The sequence below is a fragment of the Oenanthe melanoleuca genome, chromosome Z (genome assembly GCF_029582105.1).
Source record: "Oenanthe melanoleuca isolate GR-GAL-2019-014 chromosome Z, OMel1.0, whole genome shotgun sequence".
NCBI lineage: Eukaryota > Metazoa > Chordata > Aves > Passeriformes > Muscicapidae > Oenanthe > Oenanthe melanoleuca.
This window is the reverse complement of record NC_079362.1, coordinates 648,472-661,277: the sequence shown is the minus strand read 5'-3', so window position 1 is coordinate 661,277 and position 12,806 is coordinate 648,472. Positions and strand designations below refer to the sequence as shown.

The 12,806-nt window shown below is 37.9% G+C and overlaps 3 long non-coding RNA genes across 4 annotated transcripts; all 3 read left to right on the top strand.

Moving 5' to 3' along the window:
* Nucleotides 1-486: 486 nt before the first annotated feature.
* On the top strand, nucleotides 487-2,716 carry LOC130265568 (uncharacterized). Its single transcript, XR_008842627.1, has 3 exons — nucleotides 487-1,285; nucleotides 1,996-2,046; nucleotides 2,593-2,716. It is a non-coding gene; the product is annotated as an uncharacterized LOC130265568 (long non-coding RNA).
* Nucleotides 2,717-4,335: 1,619 nt separating this feature from the next.
* Nucleotides 4,336-8,436, top strand: LOC130265564 (uncharacterized). 2 transcript variants are annotated; one of them, XR_008842622.1, is made up of 5 exons: nucleotides 4,336-4,392; nucleotides 4,507-4,569; nucleotides 5,128-5,238; nucleotides 7,674-7,736; nucleotides 8,278-8,436. It is a non-coding gene; the product is annotated as an uncharacterized LOC130265564 (long non-coding RNA). The 2 variants fall into 2 exon arrangements; XR_008842623.1 differs by lacking the exons at nucleotides 7,674-7,736; nucleotides 8,278-8,436 and adding an exon at nucleotides 5,375-5,437.
* Nucleotides 8,437-9,030: 594 nt separating this feature from the next.
* Nucleotides 9,031-10,249, top strand: LOC130265566 (uncharacterized). Its single transcript, XR_008842625.1, has 4 exons — nucleotides 9,031-9,220; nucleotides 9,357-9,419; nucleotides 9,963-10,073; nucleotides 10,189-10,249. It is a non-coding gene; the product is annotated as an uncharacterized LOC130265566 (long non-coding RNA).
* Nucleotides 10,250-12,806: the final 2,557 nt, after the last annotated feature.

The following is a 12,806-nucleotide window of genomic DNA, read 5'->3' as shown; positions in this document are numbered from 1 at the left end:
GGTTTCAGGCTTGACACAGGAGAAAGAGTTTTACCACATTACGTTCGCTCTCCCCCTGACCGACTACTTCCCTCCGGGACGGTGGAGCTGCGACCTTGGGGTCCACACTCGCTCCGTGATAAGATCACGTCTCACACATGCCCTGGACCACACCTCACTCAACCATGCCATACTTACGGTTCTTCTTCCCGCGGATTCTTATCATGTGTTCATGCCTTGGGTGATTCCTGGACTACCTCAGAAAGGGCCCATCTCTGCTGGAGCCACATCTATTAACTTGCTAATTAGATCTCTTCTTTGTCACCAGCTGTAGTTTTGCAGTCCTGTCAGGAAATCCTTTTCCCCAACTGCTGTGTTTATTCTAAAGATTTTTATTTTTTTTTCATACAAACTTGTTTTATTCCACATAAATTTCACACAAACATGAAATATTTTATAACACATATTACAGGGTAGATATAAAATTACCAGTACTGCCAAATCATTTGTGCTCTCTTGTCCTGCTATCTTTATCATCAATCTAATCAAGATAACAAAATGGGGACATTCTTCTGCTACATACATGGAAACAGATATATTTTTCCAGTTATAGTGCAATCAGATAACTTGTTTTCAGAGGTCTATAGTTTTACAATGTTTCTTTTGTTACTGCCGAGTTAATATTTCTTGCTGTGAAGTGGAAGGATTAGTAAATTGACCTGGAAGTTGTGGAAGTGTGAACATTATCCTGAAACTGTGTGGTAATTTTTTGTGAACAGAAATTGAACCTGCACTTAGTCTTGTATTGAAATAAAATTAAAAATTGTATCAGGCGCTCAATCTTCTACTGCATTGAAAACATCTCATTAAAGCATTGTCTAATTAGGGTGTGGAGTCATTCCCTTTTCTTAATGATATTAATATTCAAGATGTTAGAAGAAATATAAAATCCAAATTTTAAAGAAATAAAAAAATCCAACTAAAAAAATAAAAATAAAAAATAAAATCGATGTTTAAGTCCTGGAACTGAAATTCTGCCAGGCTTACATACTGTATTTGATTTCTCTGCTTAAAAAAAATCTGTCCTTTGTAACAAATTTGAATGTGTGCTTTTTGGAATTTAATTGTAACGTGCCTGGCACTAATGATTCCTTTTACTTCTAATTAAAGCACATCCCTATAAGTTTTAGGGATCTCAACTCACCAGCAGCTGTCAGAGGTGAAGCATTACCAACAGGAAAAGAATCTTTGCCAGCTCACTTTGAAGCTGAAGCAGCTGTTACACCTCCTGCTGCTGCTCCTGATGGTGAGTGTGCTTTTCATGCAATTGGAGTCACTTGGATGTGGGTTCCTTGCCAGCATTACCCTTCATGCTGGACAGATTCTGTAGGAAAATGCAACAATACTTAAGTTCTAAACTAAGTCTTAACTAGTGCAAACAGAAACGTTCTGAGATGTTTCAGAAGAGAAAGGGGATGCTGAGAACTAACACAGGTCTTAAAATCGTTATTGGTTTTGGTTCTTTTTTTTTCTGTTGGTCCATATTTAATTTGGGATTTTTGGTTTTAGTTTGGATTTCATTGCTTGGTTACTTGGAATTTTTTGGTTTTGTGGAGTGATTGTGGTGGATGGTTCGGTGTTAGGTTTTTTATTTTTTTATAATACTATTTTAATTTTCATTCTTACCTTTTTTGTGTTATTATTTTCTCTTTGTTTGATTCTTGCCTTATACATTCTTTCTTTCTTTCTTTCTTTCTTTCTTTCTTTCTTTCTTTCTTTCTTTCTTTCTTTCTTTCTTTCTTTCTTTCTCTCTTTCTCTCTTTCTCTCTTTCTCTCTTTCTCTCTGTCTTTCTTTCTCTCTTTCTCTTCATTTTTTATTAACAAAAGATTTTCCATTGTTTCACTTAGAAGGAAAAAACATTTTATAATAGCCTTTCTTTGAAATCACAACCATTGCAGCTCTGGGCATTTCCTTGTTTTATAAAATTTACTTCCTCCAAAAAACATCTTTGCCAGTTCACTTTCAACCTGAAGCAGCTGTTACGCCTCCTGCTGCTCCTCCAGATGGTAAGTCTGTTTTTCATGCAATTGGAGTCACTTGGATTTAGGTTCCTAGCCAGCATCTCCCTTCATGCTATACAGCATCTGTGGACAAATAACAACAATAGTTAAACATAAAGATAATGGATTAATAAAACTCGTGCAAAGAGAAATGTTCTGAGATATTTTTCAGAAAAGAAAGGCAGTGGTGAAAGCTAACATAGGTATGAAAATTTTTGTCAGGGAGAATGTAGAGTAAGTTTGTTTACTGGATTGAATGAACCCAACCTAGCTATTATAATGATAGGGTATAAAAGATTTATCGAAGTATTTGTAGAACTTCAAATAAAATACTTTTGTTTTCCACCATTTCCGATGTCAGGGTATTTGTTGTAATCTCCTTTGTCCAATAAAGATTATTATCTGTAATCAGATGCCCTCTGTTTCAAAAAAGCACTTAAGAGTAGAAGCAAACAGTTAAAAGTGCTTCACATATGTGTCTTTGTGAGAGGGATTTAACAGCAAATGTAGATTCTGCTTTGACCTGTTTTAATTTTTTTCTTGTTATTCAAGCATGCTGGGAACAACCTAGACACCCATTCTACACTTTGTTAGGAACTGACATACCTGCTGGTGGGACACCCCCCAGAACCTACTCTGTGCCTGGAACTGGCAGAATCTCTGGTGTGTCACCCTAATGAACCTATACTGTGTCTGGAACCAATACAGCCTTTCCTTCCAGCCATAAATATTTCATTTCTCTTCATTTTCCTTTTAAAATTTACTTTCTCTGAACAGCATACTTTCGCCTTCCACGTGTACCCCAAGGAATCCGTAAACCTCGTGGTCCTGATCCTCATGGTAAGATTCCTTTTTAAACAGTTACAGTCACTTGGATATGGTTTCCTCACCAGCATCTCCCTTCATGCTGCACAGCATCTATGGCAAGTAACAACAGTAGTTAAGTGCAAAGATAATGCTGCAATAAAGTAAGTACTATCAGAAATGTTCTGAGACTTGTTCTGGAAGAGAAATTGGGTGGTGAGAGCTAACAGAGGCATGAAAATTTCTGTCTGTTTGGCTGTCAACTAGTTTTCCTACTGGATTAATAAACTACATTTTAGCCATTATGAAGAAGAGTAAAAGATGCCTGTAAATATTGTTCCCACTTCAAATAAAGTGCTATTGATTTCCAGCACTTCCTAAGGCAGGATACTTGTGCTAATATCCTTTGTCCTATAAAGATTAATATGTATAATCAGGTGCCCTGTGTTTCAAATAATCAGTTAAGACAAGAAGCGAACGGATGTAAGAACTTCACGTATGTGCCTTTGTGGAAGGTATTTACAGCAAAACCAGATTCAATCTTGATATGATTTTCATTGTTTCTTTTTGATTCCAGTATGCTGGGGGGAGCCTAGACAGAGATCTGACACTTTGTCAGGAAGTGACATACCCTCTGGTGGGACACGCTACAGAACCTACAACGTGCATGGAACCGACACAAGCTCTGGTTTGTCATCCTACAGAACCTTTACTGTGTCTGGAACCAAGACAGTCTTTCCTCCCAACCATAACTATTTCAGTTCTGTCCATTTCCTTGGCTTTAATATTTACATTCCATAAAGTAAATATTTTTTTTCGTGGCAAAATCTTTTCCACTTGGCTTTGTATCTCGAGAAGCCAGTACTCCTCTTGATCCTGCTCCTGATGGTAAGTCTGCTTTTCAAGCAGTTACAGTCACGTACAGGTGGGATCAGAGCCAGCATCTCCCTTCATGCTGCACAGATTCTCTAGACAAAAAAAAACAACACTAGTTAAGTGTAAAGATAATGGATTAATAAAACTCATGAAAACAGAAATGTTCTGAGACACTTTTCAGAAAAGAAATGGGGTGGTGAAAGCTAACACTGGCATGAAAACTTCTTGCCAGGGAGACTGTAGAATAATTTTGCATACTGGATTAAATAAACCCACCCTAGAAGTTATAATGATGGGGTGTAAAAGATTTCTCTAAGTATGTGTAACACTTCATATAAAATACTTTTCTTTTCCACCATTTCCAATGTCAGGGTATTTGTTGTAATCTCCTTTGTCCAATAAAGATTATTATCTGTAATCAGATGCCCTCTGTTTCAAAAAAGCACTTAAGAGTAGAAGCAAACAGTTATAAATACTTCACATACGTGTCTTTGTGAGAGGGATTTAACAGCAAATGTAGATTCTGTCTTGATTTGTTTTAATACTTTTTTGTTATTCCAGCATGCTGTGGACAGCCTACACACGCAGCCTACAATTTGTTAGGAATTGTCAAACCCGCTGGTGGGACACCCTCCAGAACCTACTCTGTGCCTGGAACTGGCAGACTCTCTGGTGTGTCACCCTAAAGAACCTATACTGTGTCTGGAACCAACACAGCCTTTCCTTCCAGCCATAAATATTTCATTTCTCTTCATTTTCCTTTTAAAATTTACTTTCTCTGAACAGAATACTTTCGCCTTCCACGTGTACCCCAAGGAATCCGTAAACCTCGTGGTCCTGATCCTCATGGTAAGATTCCTTTTTAAACAGTTACAGTCACTTGGATATGGTTTCCTCACCAGCATCTCCCTTCACGCTGCACAGCATCTATGGCAAATAACAACAGTAGTTAAGTGCAAAGATAATGCTGCAATAAAGTAAGTACTATCAGAAATGTTCTGAGACTTGTTCTGGAAGAGAAATTGGGTGGTGAGAGCTAACAGAGGCATGAAAATTTTAGTCAGGCAGACTAGAAAATTAGCTTGTTTTTGTGGATTAATAGAACCCACTCTAGCAATTATAATGATGAAGAGTAAAAGATGTCTGTATAATATTGTTCCCACTTCAAATAAAGTGCTATTATTTTATTCAGCACTTCCTAAAAACAATATACTTGTTCTAATGTCCTTTGTCCTTTAAAGATTAATATCGAATTTTGGGTGCTATGTGTTTCAAATTTGCACTTACAACAAGCAGTGAACAGTTATAAATACTTCTCATATGCACCTTTGTAAGAGATATTTAACAGCAAATGCAGATGCTGTCTTGATTTGGTAGTTCTTTATTTATTTATATTTTAAATTCCAGCATCCTGGGAAGAACCCAGACAGAGATCCGACGCTTTGTCAAGAAGTGACATACCCTCTGGTAGGACGCCCTACAGAACCTACAACTTGCATGGAACTGACACAAACTCTGGTATGTCACCCTACAGAACCTTTACTGTGTCTGGAACCAACACAGCCTTTCCTTCCAGCCATAACTGTTTCAGTTGTGTGCATTTCTTTGGTTTTAATATTGACATTCTCTGAAGTAAATTGTCTTTCTCTGCCAGAACCTTTTCCTCTTCGTTTTGTACACCGAAGAGCCAGTACTCCTCCTGATCCTGTTCCTGATGGTAAGTCTGCTTTTCAAGCAGTTACAGTCACTTAGATGTGTGTTCTGAGCCAGCATCTCCCTTCATGCTGCACAGCTTCTCTAGGCATAAAACAACAATAATTCAGTGTCAAGGCAATGGAGTAATAAAATTCATGCTGATTTACCAAAATAAGAATATTGATCTCATTGCGATGCTCAACTGTGATGGAGAGAAACTCTCTAACAGTTCAAAGTTAGAAAGTGTATGTTTATGCAATGCTGGGCAGCAGCGTGAGGTAATCCTCTAATATGCACTGCAAAATCACTGGTGATCGCAGAGTTTATTTAGTGACAAAGGGTTCAAACAAATACATATTCATAATAACAGCCCCTCCCATCCCCTGCTTCCTATGGTAATTAGTGGAATAGCTATTAAACATGAGTGATTGACTTTTTAAATTAAGTCTGGGGTAGTGTTTTGTTGGGAGGGGTCTTAAAAGGAGGAACTCTCAACCTTCGCTATCAATGACAATATCTGTGATTTCTGGGAATAGTCCAGTTTTACAAAGTCTGGGTTTCTGGTTGCATTGTCTATGTTTCTTTGGTTCCACTTACTTGTCTCATCTTTTCCCATTATAAGCACAGCTGAGCAAACATAAATGACAGACAATTGATTATTTAAGCTTCAGATAACTACCTCAAGCTTGGTTTTCCTTTTAACTTCTAACTTTTCAATATTTTTAGCCAAGTACCTAAAATCCTAATGATCTAAGATCAGTGATTCAGTGCTAACAAAAATGTTCTGAGACATTTATCTGGAAAGGAAATGGGGTGGTGAAAGCTAACACAGGCATGAAAATTTTTGTCAGGGAGAATGTAGAGCAAGTTTGTTTACTGGACTGAATAAACCCACCTTAGAAGTTATAATGATGGGGTGTAAAAGATTTCTCTAAGTCTTTCCAGCACTTCAAATAAAGTGCTATGGTTTTCCAACATTTCTGAGGGTAGGATACTTGTTGCAATCTCCTTTGTCCAATAAAGATTATTATCTGTAATCAGATGCCTTCGTTTCAAATACGGACTTAAGAGAAAAAGCAAACAGTTCTAAGTGCTTCACATATGTGTCTTTGTGAGAGGGATTTAACAGCAAATGTCTATTCTGTCTTGATTTGTTTTAATTCTTTTTTGTTATTCCAGCATGCTGGGAACAGCCTAGACACACATTGTACACTTTATTAGGAACTGACATACCCGCTGGTGGGACAACCTCCAGAACCTACTCTGTGCCTGGAACTGGCAGACTCTCTGGTGTGTCACCCTAATGAACCTATACTGTGTCTGGAACTAACACAACCTTTCCTTCCAGCCATAAATATTTCATTTCGATTAATATTCCTTTTAAAATTTACTTTCTCTGAACAGAATACTTTCGCCTTTCATGTGTACCACAAGGAATCTGTACAATTCCTGATCCTGCTCCTGATGGTAAGATTCTTTTTTTAAACAGTTACAGTCACTTGGATATGGTTTCCTCACCAGCATCTCCCTTCATGCTGCACAGCATCTATGGCAAGTAACAACAGTGGTTAAGTGCAAAGATAATGCTGCAATAAAGTAAGTACTATCAGAAATGTTCTGAGACTTGTTCTGGAAGAGAAATTGGGTGGTGAGAGCTAACAGAGGCATGAAAATTTCTGTCTGTTTGGCTGTCAACTAGTTTTCCTACTGGATTAATAAACTACATTTTAGCCATTATGAAGAAGAGTAAAAGATGCCTGTAAATATTGTTCCCACTTCAAATAAAGTGCTATTGATTTCCAGCACTTCCTAAGGCAGGATACTTGTGCTAATATCCTTTGTCCTATAAAGATTAATATGTATAATCAGGTGCCCTGTGTTTCAAATAAGCAGTTAAGACAAGAAGGGAACGGATGTAAGAACTTCACGTATGTGCCTTTGTGGAAGGTATTTACAGCAAAACCAGATTCAATCTTGATATGATTTTCATTGTTTCTTTTTGATTCCAGTATGCTGGGGGGAGCCTAGACAGAGATCTGACACTTTGTCAGGAAGTGACATACCCTCTGGTGGGACACGCTACAGAACCTACAACGTGCATGGAACCGACACAAGCTCTGGTATGTCCATCCTACAGAACCTTTACTGTGTCTGGAACCAAGACAGTCTTTCCTCCCAACCATAACTATTTCAGTTCTGTCCATTTCCTTGGCTTTAATATTTACATTCCATAAAGTAAATATTTTTTTTTGTGGCAGAATCTTTTCCACTTGGCTTTGTATCTCGAGAAGCCAGTACTCCTCTTGATCCTGCTCCTGATGGTAAGTCTGCTTTTCAAGCTGTTTTAGTCACTTAGAGGTGGCTTCAGAGCCAGCATCTCCCTTCATGCTGCACAGCTTCTCTAGACAAAAGAAAAACACTAGTTAAGTGTAAAGATAATGGATTAATAAAACTCATGAAAACAGAAATGTTCTGAGACAATTTTCAGTAAAGAAATGGGGTGGTGAAAGCTAACACTGGCATGAAAACTTCTTGCCAGGGAGACTGTAGAATAATTTTGCATACTGGATTAAATAAACCCACCCTAGAAGTTATAATGATGGAGTGTAAAAGATTTCTCTAAGTATGTGTAACACTTCAAATATAATGCTTTTGTTTTCCACCATTTCCGAGGTCAGGATACTTGTTGTAATCTCCTTTGTCCAATAAAGATTATTATCTGTAATCAGATGCCTTCGTTTCAAATAAGGACTTAAGAGAAGAAGCAAACAGTCATAAGTACTTCACATATGTGTCTTTGTGAGAGGGATTTAACAGCAAATGTAGATTCTTCTTTGATTTAATACTTTTTTGTTATTCCAGCATGCTGTGGACAGCCTACACACGCAGCCTACAATTTGTTAGGAATTGACAAACCCGCTGGTGGGACACCCTCCAGAACCTACTCTGTGCCTGGAACTGGCAGAATCTCTGGTGTGTCACCCTAAAGAACCTATACTGTGTCTGGAACCAACACAGCCTTTCCTTCCAGCCATAAATATTTCATTTCTCTTCATTTTCCTTTTAAAATTTACTTTCTCAGAACAGAATACTTTCGCCTTCCACGTGTACCCCAAGGAATCCGTAAACCTCGTGGTCCTGATCCTCATGGTAAGATTCCTTTTTAAACAGTTACAGTCACTTGGATATGGTTTCCTCACCAGCATCTCCCTTCATGCTGCACAGCATCTATGGCAAGTAACAACAGTGGTTAAGTGCAAAGATAATGCTGCAATAAAGTAAGTACTATCAGAAATGTTCTGAGACTTGTTCTGGAAGAGAAATTGGGTGGTGAGAGCTAACAGAGGCATGAAAATTTCTGTCTGTTTGGCTGTCAACTAGTTTTCCTACTGGATTAATAAACTACATTTTAGCCATTATGAAGAAGAAGAGTAAAAGATGCCTGTAAATATTGTTCCCACTTCAAATAAAGTGCTATTGATTTCCAGCACTTCCTAAGGCAGGATACTTGTGCTAATATCCTTTGTCCTATAAAGATTAATATGTATAATCAGGTGCCCTGTGTTTCAAATAAGCAGTTAAGACAAGAAGGGAACGGATGTAAGAACTTCACGTATGTGCCTTTGTGGAAGGTATTTACAGCAAAACCAGATTCAATCTTGATATGATTTTCATTGTTTCTTTTTGATTCCAGTATGCTGGGGGGAGCCTAGACAGAGATCTGACACTTTGTCAGGAAGTGACATACCCTCTGGTGGGACACGCTACGGAACCTACAACGTGCATGGAACCGACACAAGCTCTGGTATGTCACCCTACAGAACCTTTACTGTGTCTGGAACCAAGACACTTTCCTCCCAACCATAACTATTTCAAGTTCTGTCCATTTCCTTGGCTTTAATATTTACATTCTCTAAAGTAAATATTTTTTTTCGTGGCAGAATCTTTTCCACTTGGCTTTGTATCTCGAGAAGCCAGTACTCCTCTTGATCCTGCTCCTGATGGTAAGTCTGCTTTTCAAGCTGTTTTAGTCACTTAGAGGTGGCTTCAGAGCCAGCATCTCCATTCATGCTGCACAGATTCTCTAGACAAAAAAAAAACAACACTAGTTAAGTGTAAAGATAATGGATTAATAAAACTCATGCAAAAATAAATGTTCTGAGACAGTTTTCAGTAAAGAAATGGGGTGGTAAAAGCTAACACTGGCATGAAAACTTCTTGCCAGGGAGACTGTAGAATAAGTTTGTATACTGGATTAAATAAATCCACCTAGCTATTATAATGATGGAGTGTAAAAGATTTCTCTAAGTATGTGTAACACTTCAAATGTAGTGCTTTTGTTTTCCACCATTTCCAAGGTCAGGATACTTGTTGTAATCTCCTTTGTTCAATAAAGATTATTATCTGTAATCAGATGCCTTCGTTTCAAATAAGGACTTAAGAGAAGAAGCAAACAGTCATAAGTACTTCACATATGTGTCTTTGTGAGAGGGATTTAACAGCAAATGTAGATTCTTCTTTGATTTAATACTTTTTTGTTATTCCAGCATGCTGTGGACAGCCTAGACACGCAGCCTACAATTTGTTAGGAACTGACAAACCCGCTGGTGGGACACCCTCCAGAACCTACTCTGTGCCTGGAACTGGCAGAATCTCTGGTGTGTCGCTCTAAAGAACCTATACTGTGTCTGGAACCTAGCACAGCCTTTCCTTCCAGCCATAAATATTTCATTTCTCTTCATTTTCCTTTTAAAATTTACTTTCTCTGAACAGAATACTTTCGCTTTCCATGTGTACCCCAAGGAATTTGTAAACCCCGTGGTCCTGATCCTCATGGTAAGATTCCTTTTTAAACAGTTACAGTCACTTGGATATGGTTTCCTCACCAGCATCTCCCTTCACGCTGCACAGCATCTATGGCAAGTAACAACAGTAGTTAAGTGCAAAGATAATGCAGCAGTAAAGTAAGTACTGTCAGAAATGTTCTGAGACTTGTTCTGGAAGAGAAATTGGGTGGTGAGAGCTAACAGAGGCATGAAAATTTTAGTCAGGCAGACTAGAAAATTAGCTTGTTTTTGTGGATTAATAGAACCCACTCTAGCAATTATAATGATGAAGAGTAAAAGATGTCTGTATAATATTGGTCCCACTTCAAATAAAATGCTATTATTTTATCCAGCACTTCCTAAAAACAATATACTTGTTCTAATGTCCTTTGTCCTTTAAAGATTAATATCGAATTTTGGGTGCTATGTGTTTCAAATTTGCACTTATGACAAGCAGCGAACAGTTACAAATACTTCTCATATGCACCTTTGTAAGAGATATTTAACAGCAAATGCAGATGCTGTCTTGATTTGGTAGTTCTTTATTTATTTATATTTTAAATTCCAGCATCCTTGGGTGAACCCAGACAGAGATCCGACGCTTTGTCAAGAAGTGACATACCCTCTGGTAGGACGCCCTACAGAACCTACAACTTGCATGGAACTGACACAACCTCTGGTATGTTGTCGGTGAAAGTGAGATAGCGGACACCAGGTGGTTATCAGCAAGACTCCAAAAACTTCCTTTATTGATAAAACAGTTCTGCTTTTATACACTTCTTAATTAGCTTCATACATATTACAAAAGCCAAGCTCATTATTGGTTATCTTCATCTTGCATAAGTTAGTTTTTGCAATATTCTGTTTTTAACTACTTCTATATTTCTGTGGTTTGCTGTTATATGTCTGCGGTTTTTAGTTCTGTTTTAGTTCTGTTTTTTCTTGCTGTGATAAGCATTGTCAGCACAACCCCCTTGTCCCAAGGACCTTTGTCCCTGGGCTAGCCTTTGCTCTACTTAGGCCATCTGCAGTAACTCTGCTTGACTATGTCCTCTCTCAGCTAACCAAGTTTGAACAATACTCTCCACACTTCCCCCGTTTTCTTTTTGGGCTAACAAATTTGTTTCCCACTTTTGATTTACCAATCGTAATACCATATTCTGCAAGCACTTTACAATACATGGCACAAAAAGCAAAATAGCAAAAACAACAACTCCTATTGTTATTAATTGTTGCAAAAGGAAAACGAGCCATGGACCTAATCCAAAGGATTTAAGCCATCCTTTTAATCCCAAACCTTCCTGCTCCTTTAAATCATGAAGGTGTTCCTGCAGTTTCGTTATTTTTGCATGAATCGATACCGAATGATCAGAAAGATTCATACAACACATGCCTTCAAACTCAACACAACTATGTCTATGAGCCAATAATAAGTAATCAATTGCAGCACGGTTTTGCAATATGGCATGATTTACACTAGATACATCAGCTGTAAGTTCATCTAGTATTTGTGAGGTTATGTTAATTTCATCCCTTGCCCAACAAGCTACTTGTTCTGCCAATACCATTGCTTTGCGAGCAGCTGCACCTGGTAATATAGTAGCTACAATTACTTGTTTTAGTTCTGACCAAAATTTAGGGTTATCTTTTTCTTTACATTGTAAGTCATGTGCGCTTCGTCTTGCTCTGGCTTTATTACTAATTTTAACCATTTGTGAAACATTGGGGTGAAATAAAGTCAGTTGTCCAAGATAGCATGGACCTCCCTGGGGTAGTGCAGGGATGCCATTCTATGCTCTATTTCCACAAATCAAAAATATACCTTTTGGTAATTTTAATGGCTTTGTTATATTACTTCCATTACATCGTGAATACAGTTGTTTATATACATCTGCACTCGTTAACTCGGAATCTAAAGTAGCCCACAAATATCTATTTTTGTTTACTTGATTTAAACGCAGTGGCTCAAAGGATAGCCATCCACCTGTTTTGTTTCCAATGCTGGCGTTGCTACATCCGACAATATCAATTTCTTCTGGTGGAAAATTAAGTGTAATACTAAGGGCCAGGATAATACGGCACTGCCATCCTCCATCGAGTTGACCACGAGTGAAACCATAAGCAGTTCTATTAACTTCTGAAATGATTCGAATTTCATTTTGTACAAAAGGATCATTCACAAAGCCATTAAAATCCGAGGGTTGCCAAGTTGGTATTCCAAATAAACATGTTTTAAAGGGGCTGTTAACACTACCCGCACTTAAACACATTGAAGTTTGCCCTGTTTGATTTGCTATGGTTACCCAAACATTCTCTCGGGGACCAAAATGAGTTATCAACTTATTTCCCATTGAATTTGTTACTCCAATAATAATAACAAATATTAATACCTCCATTTCTTATTCTATAACAAGGGTTTTAGTTCCCAACCACAACAAATTGGTTTTTCCAGCAAAACCTCTAGTTCCTCTATTTCCTGTTGAAAGAATAGTCTATTCCTCAGTCGTCAAAGTCTGCTGTCCAGTTCCAACTCTGGAATCATTCACAGGTTTCTGCAGTACCACT